General features: G+C 45.1%; 1 non-coding gene across 1 annotated transcript; it reads right to left on the bottom strand.

Moving 5' to 3' along the window:
* Positions 1 to 12,619: 12,619 nt before the first annotated feature.
* On the bottom strand, positions 12,620 to 12,726 carry LOC120671676. Its single transcript, XR_005673775.1, has one exon. It is a non-coding gene; the product is annotated as a small nucleolar RNA R71 (small nucleolar RNA).
* Positions 12,727 to 13,036: the final 310 nt, after the last annotated feature.

The raw sequence follows: 13,036 nt of genomic DNA, 5'->3' as shown, positions 1-13,036 counted from the left end.
GTCACAGACCGGTCAGACTGGTCGGATGGACCGGTCAGACCGGTCCCTGACAGAAACTGGAGAAAGGCTCGGTTTCGATGATCTTTGTTCAGGAAAAATGCTAGAGAACATTGATAAACAATGTTAAGATTATCTAGCACTTTACAAAGCAAAGTGTGGCTTAGCTGATGGTTTTGGGTTCCGGCCAGACCGACCGGTCTGACCGCTCGGGCGGACCGGTCAGACCGGTCGGGTGGCGCCCAAACCCTAGGATTTGATTCCGAGCAATGCGAGCCACGAAACTTCTTGATCTCTTAGGAAATAGTTCCTAGGCCTAGCAGAACCTACTGGACCAAAGGGATTGAAAAGATATGCGCGGAGCTAAGAGATCGGGTGAAGGAAACATGTGATACCTTGGAAGAGAGATGAACTCGTGAGGAACTTCAAAACCTGCTTCACCACAGATTGATTTCCCCCTTTTAGCCCCAATGCAAGTGATGAAGCCAAGAATCCGTGGGCTAGAACTTCAAATCTCCAATGGAGTGAAGATGGAGAGGGGAATGTGGAGAGGGGCAGCACACGGGTGAAAGAGAGGAGAGGTCGGTGGCAAAACGGTGAAAAGAGAGAAGATTTTGACTGTTTTACACCGCGGAGATGGTAAATGACAGTTACCGGGTTGGACCGATAAGACCGGTTTGTCAGACCGGTCAGACCGGTCGCACCTGATGTGCCAGAAACTTTGCTGTCCAGACTATCCGGGCTAATTTTCGGAGTATCCGGGTATATCCCAGAGTATCCGGGAAAATATCCAGAGAATCCGGGACATTGATCACAAAGAAGTTTTAGTATGAAAATTTCTTGACCAAATGGTTAAGCACTTCCAAAAATTCATATTTTCTGACCTTATGTGCTAACCTTGAATTGGATAGGTGGATGACTAAGTAAGGAGTATTTTGATGAGCACATTTTTCCGAATCAAGAGCTCCTTGTCACTTCAAGGAAGAGATGATTTTCCAATATAACTGCTCCTTGGATGAGAGAAGTGATATAGATAGGAATCTATGGACTTGAGAAAAACTCACTACTTGTGACTAGCCACCAAGCAATCAATGAGAACTATAGTCATAAGTAGATTGATACGGTCACAAAGACCAAGATCCAAACATTTTCAAATTTTACACACAACCTATCATGCTAGTTGAGTTTTCGAAAAACATCTATCCTATAACACTCATAGCATGCTATAAGTCAAGCTATCACCACACTAGAGAGCTTAGCACAAACCTTACTCAATTTTACACATGATTGACACTTAGTCACAATTAGGAAGGTTTTAGCTAAATATCTAGGTGACAGGATTTCTTGAGCTTGATGCATACAAATGCACACACTAGCATTAATACGTGGCCTAGATGCTCAAAGGTAAAGCATAATGAGTAGAAAACATACCTTTGCCTCTTAGCCACTTAAACTTGTGCTTAAACTTTTAGAAACAATCACTAGTTCTCATAGATGAGAAATAGTGTGCAATGTAGCACAAGTACTTCATGATTATGCTTTGTCAATCAATATTTGATCCGTTGGACGGGTATACTTATATTAACTCTCATTGGATCCATAAAGAGCATAATCAACACTATAAGAGACTACACATCCACTTGAGGAAAATGTTAGTCCCAAAGACACAAATTGTAAAGTGATCTCCCCCTAAATAAGTGCATAAGAGTTTTGAATTTCTTTTATATGCACTTTATCCAAACTCCGCCTATGCTGACTGGAAGACTCTCTCTCCTGAGTCGTCTCAACATAGCCGGTCCCAAGCCCGGGTAAAGGAGGAGGGTTGCGTTAGGTTTTGGCAAACCAGCATAAAAAATGCCACTCAAATGGATATGAAACCTACAAGAAACTCGTTGGGGCGTAACCCTCTTAGCGACTGCGCTACATCGGAACCCGGGTGTGGTGATAAATGGGCAAGGGCCGGGTCGCCATCCCCCCAAGGGCGCGTCGTATCATGACCTGGGTACGATGATAAGTGAGCAAGGGTCGGGTCGTCACCTGAATGGCACGCTACATCTACGCCCGGGTGTAGTGAAAAATGAGCAAGGGTCTTCGCACTTCCCTCGACGGGTGCGAAGGGTAAGGAAGCTAGCCGAGACAACTAGGTTTCGTATAGGTAGCTGGAATGTAGGGTCCCTAACGGGTAAGTTGCGAGAGCTAGTTGATGTAGCAATTAGGAGGCGTGTAAATATTCTATGCGTTCAAGAGACTAAATGGAAGGGCCAGAAGGCGAAGGAGGTTGAGGATACTGGCTTCAAGCTTTGGTACACGGGAGCAACTCCGGGTAGGAATGGTGTAGGCATCTTGATTGATAGGAGCCTTAAGGATGGAGTCGTAGAGGTTAGAAGGCAAGGCGACCAGATTATCCTAATCCGGTTGGTAGTTGGAGATTCGGTTTTGAATGTGATCAGTGCATATGCCCCTCAGGTAGGCCTTAGTGAGAGCACCAAGATGCAGTTCTGGGAAGATCTAGATAGCATGGTTAGTACCGTGCATACCAGCGAGAAACTCTTCATAGGAGGAGATCTCAACGGTCATGTGGGTGCGACTAATGTAGGGTTCGAGCGAGTGCACGGGGGTTTTGGGTATGGTAGCAGGAGTCAAGAGGGGGAGGATGTGTTGAACTTCGCGTTAGCCTACGACTTGTTGATAGCGAATACCAGTGTTTAAGAAGAGGGAATCCCATCTTGTGACGTTTCGTAGTGGACAACACTCGAGCCAGATCGACTTTATCCTTACTAGGAGGGAGGATAGACGTGATTGCTTAGATTGTAAGGTGATACCTGGGGAGTGTGTTGTCCCTCAACACAAGCTTGTGGTGGCGGACTTTCGTCTTCGGGTACGTGTCCACCGGGACAAATGTACCAAGATTGCGAGAACAAAGTGGTGGAAGCTTAGAGGGGAAGCGGCACAAGCGTTTAAGGAAAGGATGCTAGGTGAGGGGCCTTGGGAAGAAGGAGAAGACGCAGATGACATGTGGCTAAAGATGGCAACATGTGTTCGGAAGGTGGCCTCAGAGGTGTTTGGCGTGAGTAAGGGAGGCAAACAGGAGGGGAAAGACACCTGGTGGTGGAACGACGAGGTGCAAAGGGCTATTAAGGAGAAGAAGGGGTGTTTCAAGCGTCTCCATCTTGACAAGAGTGCAGCCAACATCGAGGGCTATAAATTAGCGAAGAGGGTTGCAAAGCGAGCTGTGAGTGTAGCAAAAGGTAAGGCGTATGATGACCAGTATCAGCAGGCTAGGCACGAAAGAAGGGGAAAAGGACATTTATAGGATGGCTAGGATCCGCGAGCGGAAGACAAGGGACATCAACCAAATCAAATGCATTAAGGATGGGACAGATCGACTGCTAGTGAAGGATGATGAGATCATGGATAGATGGAGAGAGTACTTCGATAAGTTGTTTAATGGGGAGAGTGAGAGCCCTACCCTTGAGTTAGATGACTCTTTTGACGATACCAATAGACGTTTTGTGAGGAGAATTCAGGAGGTAGAGATCGGGGAGGCTTTGAAGAGGATGAAGAGAGGTAAAGCGTTGGGTCCTGATGGTATTCCCATTGAGGTGTGGAGATGCCTAGGGGATAGAGCAATAGTTTGGTTAACTAAGCTTTTTAATCTCATTTTTCGGTCAAACAAGATGCCGGAAGAATGGAGGAGAAGTATATTAGTACCTATCTTCAAAAACAAGGGCGATGTTCAAAGTTGTACTAACTACCGTGGGATTAAGCTGATGAGCCATACGATGAAGCTTTGGGAGAGGGTCATCGAGCATCGCCTAAGAAGAGGGACAAGTGTGACCCAAAACCAATTTGGGTTCATGCCTGGAAGGTCAACCATGGAGGCGATTTTCTTAATACGACAATTGATGGAGAGATATAGGGAGCAGAAGAAGGACTTGCACATGGTCTTCATTGACCTTGAGAAGGCATATGACAAAGTACCGAGAAATGTCATGTGGTGGGCTTTGGAGAAGCACAAAGTCCCAACCAAGTACATTACCCTCATTAAGGATATGTACAAAGATGCGACGACTGTTTGTCCGGACATGTGATGGCAACACCACTGACTTTCCTATTAACATAGGCCTACACCAGGGGTCAGCATTGAGCCCTTATTTATTTGTTTTAGTGATGGATGAGATCACAAGGGATATACAAGGTGAGATCCCTTGGTGTATGCTCTTTGCTGATGATGTGGTGCTAGTTGACGAGAGTAGGGCAGGGGTTAATAGGAAGTTAGAGCTGTGGAGACGCACGTTAGAGTCGAAAGGGTTCAGACTTAGTAGGACCAAGACCGAGTACATGATGTGCGATTTCAGCGCGACTAGGCATGAGGGGGGAGACGTTAGTCTAGATGGGCAAGTGGTGGTCCAGAAGGATACGTTTCGGTATTTAGGATCGGTGTTACAAAGGATGGCGACATTGATGAAGATGTTAGGCATAGAATTTCAGCTGGCTGGTTGAAATGGCGGCAAGCTTCTGGCATCCTTTGTGACAAGAGGGTGCCACAAAAGTTAAAAGGCAAATTCTATAGGACAGCAATTCGTCCGGCGATATTATACGGTGCTGAATGTTGGCCTACAAAAAGACGACATGTGCAACAACTGAGTGTAGCAGAGATGCGGATGTTGCGGTGGTTTTGCGGGCACACACGGAGGGATAGAGTCCGGAACGAAGTTATTCGGGATAGGGTCGGGGTGGCACCAATTGAGGAGAAACTTACTCAGCATCGGCTGAGATGGTTTGGACATGTCCAACGAAGGCCTCCTGAGGCGCCGGTGCGTAATGGGATCCTTGAGCTAGTCGATAATGTAAAGATGGGTAGAGGTAGACCTAAACTGACGTGGGATGAGTCGGTTAAGAGAGACCTTAAGGATTGGAACATCTCTAAAGAGATAGCTTTGGATAGGAGCAGCTTGGAGACTAGCTATCAATGTGCCTGAACCTTGAACTTATTTCTTTCGGGTTTCATCTCTAGCCTACCCCAACTTGCTTGGGAAAAAAGGCTATGTTGTTGTTGTTGTTGTTGTTGCACTTTATCCATATTAAGAGACTAGGAGAGACTACTTTAACACGTTGGTCATAAAGCACATAAAAAATATTTAATTGAAATTGTGCTAGATTCTCTTACTGCCTGAAGTACATGACCCCAAGAGATGCCTATAAAGCATATGCACTGAGAAGGATCCTTTTTCACATAGCTTCTTTCTCGTTTCTTCAGTTTGCTGCAGTTTTCTGGTCTAGACCGGTCAGACCGGTCTGATGGACCGGTCAGACCGGTCACACCAGTCAAACTGCAGTAACCTTTAATTTGTTCATGTCTTGCTTCAATGAATGTCTACTAGATATATTTGCTTACCTGCACTAAAACAAGACCTTGCTCTACACAAGAGCCATTAAACGCATCTCACGGCAAATGGAGAGTAACTCAAAGGAAAATGCTTTAGTCACTTATTTAGAATGTCCCAAACTCAACACAAGTGACACACTAGTACTCACCAAGAGTTAAGTGACTAATGCAATTTGAAATTAAAAATGAGTTACCGAGATAGCATTGGATGAAGATATGCAAGATTATTCCTTGAACTTGGTCAATGACATGAATACGCAATAAACTTCAAAGAACCAAGCTCTCCAATGCATCTCCATGTACCTGCAACCTTTTAAGCTTTCTTTGGTGCCCAATACTCGTTGGGCCTTGCAACGTTAGCCACAATAGACTTGGGAACCCAAATTACCCTTATGCTAGCATTAGGTGACTTGATCACCTTAGTAGCATAAGTACTCATCTTGTCCTTACCAAGCTTAGCAAAGTCATATTGAACAGTTTTTGAGTTAGGCAAATTACCATTTGGGCAATCCTTGCTCATATGACCTTTTACTCGACAAGTGTAGCAAATTCGGTGCTTAATCTTGACGAAGGTGCTCTTGACTTGATACTTGTACTTCTGAGCATCATAAATCTTCTTGAGTAGAAGAGCGGGCTTTGTGGGATTCTTGACGGGTCCTGCAGCAGCTCTAGCCTGGACCGGTCTGACCGGTCTAGTCAGACCTAAACTGCTGAGGACAGCACTGGGTCATATGCCCCTTTTTCCTACATCCAAAGCACACTCTATTTTCTGGAAGCTTTCTTTGACTTCTTGAAAGTCGCTCTTCCTCGTCGGACTTGATTTGACAATTTCTTGCATAATGCCCTTTCTCTAAGCATCTATAGCACTTGATGTGTCCTAGAGACTTCTTTCTTGAAATCTTGTGCTTGATACTCTTTTGATCTTGTTGAAGAGTTGATCTAGTGATGTTTGAACCCTTCTCAAGCTTCTTCACCACGGAGTCGCGGTTATCTTGAGAAGGTCTCACTTTCTCCTTGCCCTTCAACTTAATCACTTGTTCTTTGAGTCTTTCTACTTCATGCACAAGTTCTTCATTTTCTTGTGCAATGAAGTCATCACAAGATTCTACAAATACTTGATCAATACTAGATTGGCTTGCTTGAGAACAACATGGTTTAGTGCAAGTCAAGTCAAATTAAAATTGTGAGCATGTGCAAATGTGGGATAGAGGTTCATAGGATTTTACCGTTGTAGCCATAACCTCATTAGCCACTTCAAGTGAGACATGTGAGTTCACAAGAATCTCATAGGATTTTTCAAGCTCTGTATGAGTTCCTTGCAAAGCCACATGCTCACTAGTGAGCTTCTCCAACCTTGCCTTGAGCACTTGATTCTACTTCTCTAAAGAGTCAATCCGACACAAGGAGTTAGTAGATAAATTCTCTGATTTTCTTACCAAGGAGGCATAGATGATCTTGAGCTTGTCAAGCTCTTCTTTGAATTTCATTGCTTGCTCAACTCCTTGGTTATCTCCTTTCTTGATTTCGGCTGTTAAGCACTTGTGATCAACATCAATTGAAGATGTTGACTCATAAGAAGCTCTTGCTTGCCTTGATCGCCGTCGGGAGCACTTTTTGTTCTCTTTGCGCTGTCCCCTGGTCAGACCGATCTGACCGTTCATACAGACCGGTCTGACCGGTTCCAACAGGGAACCAGCAGACTTTGCTTCTTTTCTTCCTTGATCATCGAATGAGACCACAAGAGGATGAGTATGATTCTCTGAAGTAATATACTCCTCTAGTGACCCTTCATCTTCTTCTTGATCTTCGTCATTACTATCTTCTTCGCATATTGCCTCTAGAAGTTTCCAAAGACTATATGCATCAAGACGTATCTTTGCAAATTTCTTCTCCTCTTGTATAGAATCTGCAAAATCTTTGTCCATGCTTTCAAACAAGAGGTCAATTACACGACGATTACACAACAAGCATTCATTTTCTTCATTTGACAAATTTTTAAATCCTTTAGGTAGAATGCTAGTCTTTATGGCTTGCTCAAAGAAGGACCCATGTTCCTTAGCATATTACGAATATGAGCTGACCAAGAAATATAGTTTGAGCCATTTATACCAAGGGGCTCAAACGGTACCTCGCAAAATGTCGACATGGTGATTCTCCAAGCGGTGAGACTTCAATCCGGAGACCAAAGCTCTGATACCAATTGAAAGGATCTTGATCACGCGATGTCGTAGCCTAGAGGGGGGTGAATAGGCGTTTCTTCAAAATTTGGCGCTTAATCCCTGCTGGAACTGCCTGGACCGGTCAGACCGGTCTATGCAGGCAGACAGCGCAATCAGCAGGAACAAGTCCCCTCTCGAGCTTGAACCTATAAGACACTTGGGATATGTGTCTTGCAGAGTATTTCTAATAATATAAACAAGTCCCTACACACAAGTAGAGCACACCCAAGTAGATCGAGTGGAAGCACAATTCAAACTCTAAACTATAAATGCAAGGTAAGTAAATCAAACCAAAATAAAGATGATGCAATGTAGACACGGTGATTTGTTTGACCGAAGTTCGGATTCACCCCGTGCACCCACGTGTGAATTCTACTCTCCGTTGAGGAAGCTCGTAGTGACCCCAAGGTCAAGCTATCTCCTCTTCTCCACTATATGACCATGCGCCCTCTTGGCACATGATCGAAGCAATGACAAACTTGCCGCTGCTAACCACAACCTTGGGAGCTAGCCGGCGACGCCTAGCCGTCTAGGAGCCGATTCTCCAAGAGTAACAAATGCTTCAATCAAGTTGGCCGACACAACCTCAAGTGCTCAAAGCTCGGGATGTTTCTCTCTTACTTAAATGGCTCTCAAAGGATGGATTCACTCAACCCAACTTAAAGATTCACCTTGAATCAAGCAACTCTCACAAAGAGAGGTTGGGGAGGACTCTCCAAGTGCTCACAAGGCTCTCAAGATGTTCTGAAATGTTCTAGCATCAGCACCCACGAATGGGTGAAGTCATGGGGTATAAATACCCCTTCTCACAAAACTAGCCGTTGCCCTGTCAGTGTTAGACCGGTCAGACCGGTCCCCTAGACCGGTCAGACCGTTATGTTTTGAAAACTAGCCGTTGGAGGCTCACCCTGCTCAGACCGGTCAGACCGGTCCCTTGGACCTGTCAGACTGGTCCCTCTCTGTTTTCTGCAGTTAGCTCTCACTCCTTAGGCTAAACTCTCTAGGGACTGGTTTGAGCACTTTTGGTATTGTCTAACCTACTGATGTTGCATCCCTCTTAATAGTACGGCATACCTATACTCAAGTGCATAAAAGAAATATACAATTTCCACAATTACTTGAGCTTCTTCATAATATGATCATGCCGACTTTTCTTCAATCAATACCGTGAGGGCATCAACATCTTCTTTCTTTTGAGCATACCCGCTTTGAGCTAGCGACTTTGAATCTTTGTATTGCATAGGAATGAAATCCACCTTGATTCACAAGTCACCTTCTTTTCTTGAATAATGACACTCTTCAATATAGAGCTCTCCATGACTCTAGGATCTCTGGCCTTTGACTCGTATCGGTTTCTTTGCTCCCCCAAGCCATCGCTTGCGTAGCCTCTTGAAACACGCCTCTCGGTCCTCTACCTTTATCCTAGCCGTCCATCTTGAACTCATATTGATTTGTGTCATGCATGAAATCTTCATTGTCAATTCGAATTCTCAATTCAATCTTATAGGTAAGCTTTCCAATTTGGGACATCATATATACATCAACTCATGTCTCATTCTCTTTTGCCTTGCTTGCTTGCTTTTTAAGTTAACATCCATTTATCACATGTGACAAGATCTTCTATATTTGAGACTATCCATAAGCATATCACGTCTCATTCACAAAATCTTTACTTGTCACTTTGAATCCCATCATAGATCAAAACAAGCCTTCGCAAATATTAGAGCCTTTATATCAATCATGAATACTTTGCTCTGTTTTTCTTTTCTTGTTTTGCTTGTCACATACACATTATATCAATGGGATAAACACGCTTGCTTGCAATACTTGAGCTATCTCTTTTAATACACATTTCATAATTAAATACCTGTTCATAATCTCATGCAAACAAGTTAGTCCTTTAATCGTGTTGTCAATCAATGCTCCAAAACCCACTAGGGCCTAGATGCTCTTTCACTCTCACACTCTCTTGTGACTTGTACTCCTTAGGGTAGTGGAGCTAGGCTAGTACTGCATCTCTTTAGTATTGACGATGTTAAATGCGAAATATGACCGTCAACTATACTCATAAAAGAAGGAAAACTTTACCTCTTACTCACATACTTGTATCACTAACCGAGCTCCACAGTTGTTTTCAAAGATTTATGATTTCAGGAGCACAAGTCCAAAATAATAGGAAAACACGACGAATATGCAGACAGAAGTTGCAAACGATCGCGTCCTGTGTAACACATGCAAAGGAGGCCCACAAACTAGTCCAAACCGACCAACCAAGCCCCGGCACCGACCATCTAACATCAGGACCCACCAGGCAGTGTACCAGAGAAGGGCAATGGCCAGAGCCGGCAACAATGGGTCGGCCAACCCCACCTGGCAGCCAAACACGATGAGTTTTGGCGGGAAGGCTGATCTTATCCTCTAGAGGTCAGTTAGGGATGTTTCCATGTAAAGAATTTTCGGGAACCGACCTCAAGCACTATATACGGGGCCTCCTACCACTCTCACCACACACACCACTTGAAGGCCTCTCTCTCTCACTCACTTGTGACTTGTACTCCTTAGGGTAGTGGAGCTAGGCTAGTAGTTCATCTCCTTAGCGAATCCAGTCGTCCTCGGGGTCGGCGAGCAATTCTCGGCCTCTAGTATGGCTTTGTATTCCGACTTTTGTTAGGCTATTCATTCTGAGTTCGTTCTTGGTTATCTTGTTATGTTCGTAGCTTGCTTAGCCTTGATCGGGACCTGGGGGTGCTAGGGTAGTGACCTCATATGCGGGCATGGTGCCCGGGTATGCGGGATCCTTCGGATATGACGGTGCTCCACGGTGTGACTGGGGTAGACCGCAGGTGGTGACAGCCCTGTCGGTCCGCCGGGAAGCTGCTTCTCGGTTAGCGTACTCCCCGATGTTTCGGGTATCGTGTAGGAGTTCATGTAAAGATGAAACGGGACTGGATGTTCTCCAGTGCGGGTCATTCTCCCCGATGTCCCTAATTTCCCGGCACCTGCAGCTCTAAGCATGTGGCTAACGTAACTTATCTGCTAATATGAATAGTATACTAGGAATCTATGCCTATGCTCCCACTAACCTTAGGTGTGCTTATTTATTCTTTATTTATGAGAGTTGGCTGTTCTGTGTGTGTCACATTACCCCTAATTATCCATTATTTATCACTTACCCCTATGTAGTCAGTAGTCTGCATCTTACTTCATACGTGTCATGTTTATGGAACTAGTAAATATCTTTACACAACCTAGCCATCCCTTGGGAAAATATAAATAACGATACCCTAAATACTTCCGGGTAAAATGCTACAACGGTATATCCGTGCGCTTGCGGATCTTTCTGTAAACGTTAAGACATACCAACACGGCATTCCCTTGGCGGTGTTGCTAGGAACTAACCCCTCCGAGTGGCGATGCTAAGAAATGCCAACATTTAGCGAATCCAGTCGTCCTCGGGTTCGGCGAGCAATCCTCGGCCTCTGGTATGGCTTTGTATTCCGACTTTTGTTATGCTATTCATATCGAGTTTGTTCTTGGTTATCTTGCTATGTTCGTAGCTTGCTTAGCCTTGATCTGTGCTTTATCAAGTGATACTAGTTGCTTGCTTAGACCAAATGATTTGGGTAAGGATATCGGTTTGTTGTGCTTTCGGGCTTACCTTAGCATCTTACCTGTCCATCCGAAGGGTGGGGGACCCGGGGGTGCAAGGGTAGTGACCTCATATGCGGGCATGGTGCCCGGGTATGCGGGATCCTTCGGATATGACGGTGCTCCGCAGTGTGACTGGGGTAGACCGCATGTGGTGACAGCCCTATCGGTCCACCGGGAAACTGCTTCTCGGTTAGCGTACTCCCCGACGTTCGGGTATCGTGTAGGAGTTCATGCAAAGATGAAACGGGACTGGATGTTCTCCAGTGCGGGTCATTCTCCCCGATGTCCCTAATTTCCCGGCACCTGTAGCTCTAGGCATGTGGCTAACATAACTTACCTGCTAACATAAATAGTATACTAGGATCTGATGCCTATGCTCCCACTAACCTTAGGTTTGCTTATTGATTCTTTATTCATGAGAGTTGGCTGTTTTGTGTGTGTCACATTACCTCTGATTATCCATTATTTATCACATACCCCTGTGTAGCCAGTAGTCTGCATCCTACTTCATACGTGTCATGGTTATGGAACTAGTAAATATCTTTACACAACCTAGCCATCCCTTAGGAAAATATAAATAGTGATACTATGAATACTTCCGGGTGAAATGCTACAACGGTATAAACGTGCGCTTGCGGATCATTCTGTAAACGTTAAGACATACCAACACGACATTCCCTTGGTGGCGTTGCTAGGAACTAACCCCTCCTAGTGGCGACGCTAAGAAATGCCAACAAGCATTTCTAGTGCCGTTGCCGGGGATGACACTAGGTGTAAAAGGTAGCTACTGCTTATACAGTCTAATGTGTTTATCATTTTATTTTCTCTTGATTGGATGAAAATAGGGTAGTGTATGTCTGGTTTCTCCTTGCCGACAAACTTTGTTGAAAATCCCGAGAAGCTCGTGAGAAGGGTCCGACCTCGCATCGTCCTTCCTCCGATCTCACAGTCGACAAGCAAGCCAGCTTCTCAAGCAACATCAACGATCACTGAACCCATGGCTGAGAAGACTCTCCGTGACTTTTCCATCCCCTCAGCTGCCAATGTGGCAACTGGACCCAACGTTGATGTTGGGAATGTGAACTTTGAGCTGAAGTCCTGCCTCATTAACATGGTGCAGGCTAGCCCATTCTGTGTAAAGCCGAATGAGGACGCCAACGCCCATCTCCAGAACTTCCTGGAGCTCTGCAAGACCATAACTATACGGGGCGTTACAGCTGACGCCATCAGGCTCCGCCTATTTCCCTTCTCCCTCCTAGGGAAGGCGAAATAGTGGTTTTATCAGAATAAGGAAGCCGTCAGCACGTGGGACAAATGTTTCACGGCGTTCCTCGCCAAATTCTTCCCGTTGGGCAAAACAAATGTCTTGCGGGGAAGAATTTCAAGTTTTCAGCAGACAGGGTTGAAATCCATCCCAGAAGCTTGGGAGAGACTGCAAGAATACATACTCGCCTGTCCTCATCATGGGATGGATGAGTGGCTCGTGCTTCAAAGCTTCTACAATGGGCTAACGACAACATCCAGAGCCCACCTTGATGCTGCTGCTGGAGGAGCCTATCTGGACCTTACAATTACCAAGGCCACGACCTTGATTGAAAAGATGGTCTCTGTTGGTATTTGTTAACACAAATATATAAATCCGCAAGCGCACGGATACCGCTGTAGCTTTCACCCGGAGTATTCCAAGGTATCGATTTCCACGAGGAATGAGAAGTGAACTAGAAAGGGGCCAAGGTCAACCAAAGAGAAGGTAGAAAGAATGTTTTTGTAGGATGAGAGG

The sequence above is a fragment of the Panicum virgatum genome, chromosome 4N (genome assembly GCF_016808335.1).
Source record: "Panicum virgatum strain AP13 chromosome 4N, P.virgatum_v5, whole genome shotgun sequence".
Taxonomy (NCBI): Eukaryota; Viridiplantae; Streptophyta; class Magnoliopsida; order Poales; family Poaceae; genus Panicum; species Panicum virgatum.
The sequence above is the reverse complement of the archived record's forward strand: the minus strand, read 5'-3'. Positions and strand labels throughout refer to the sequence as shown.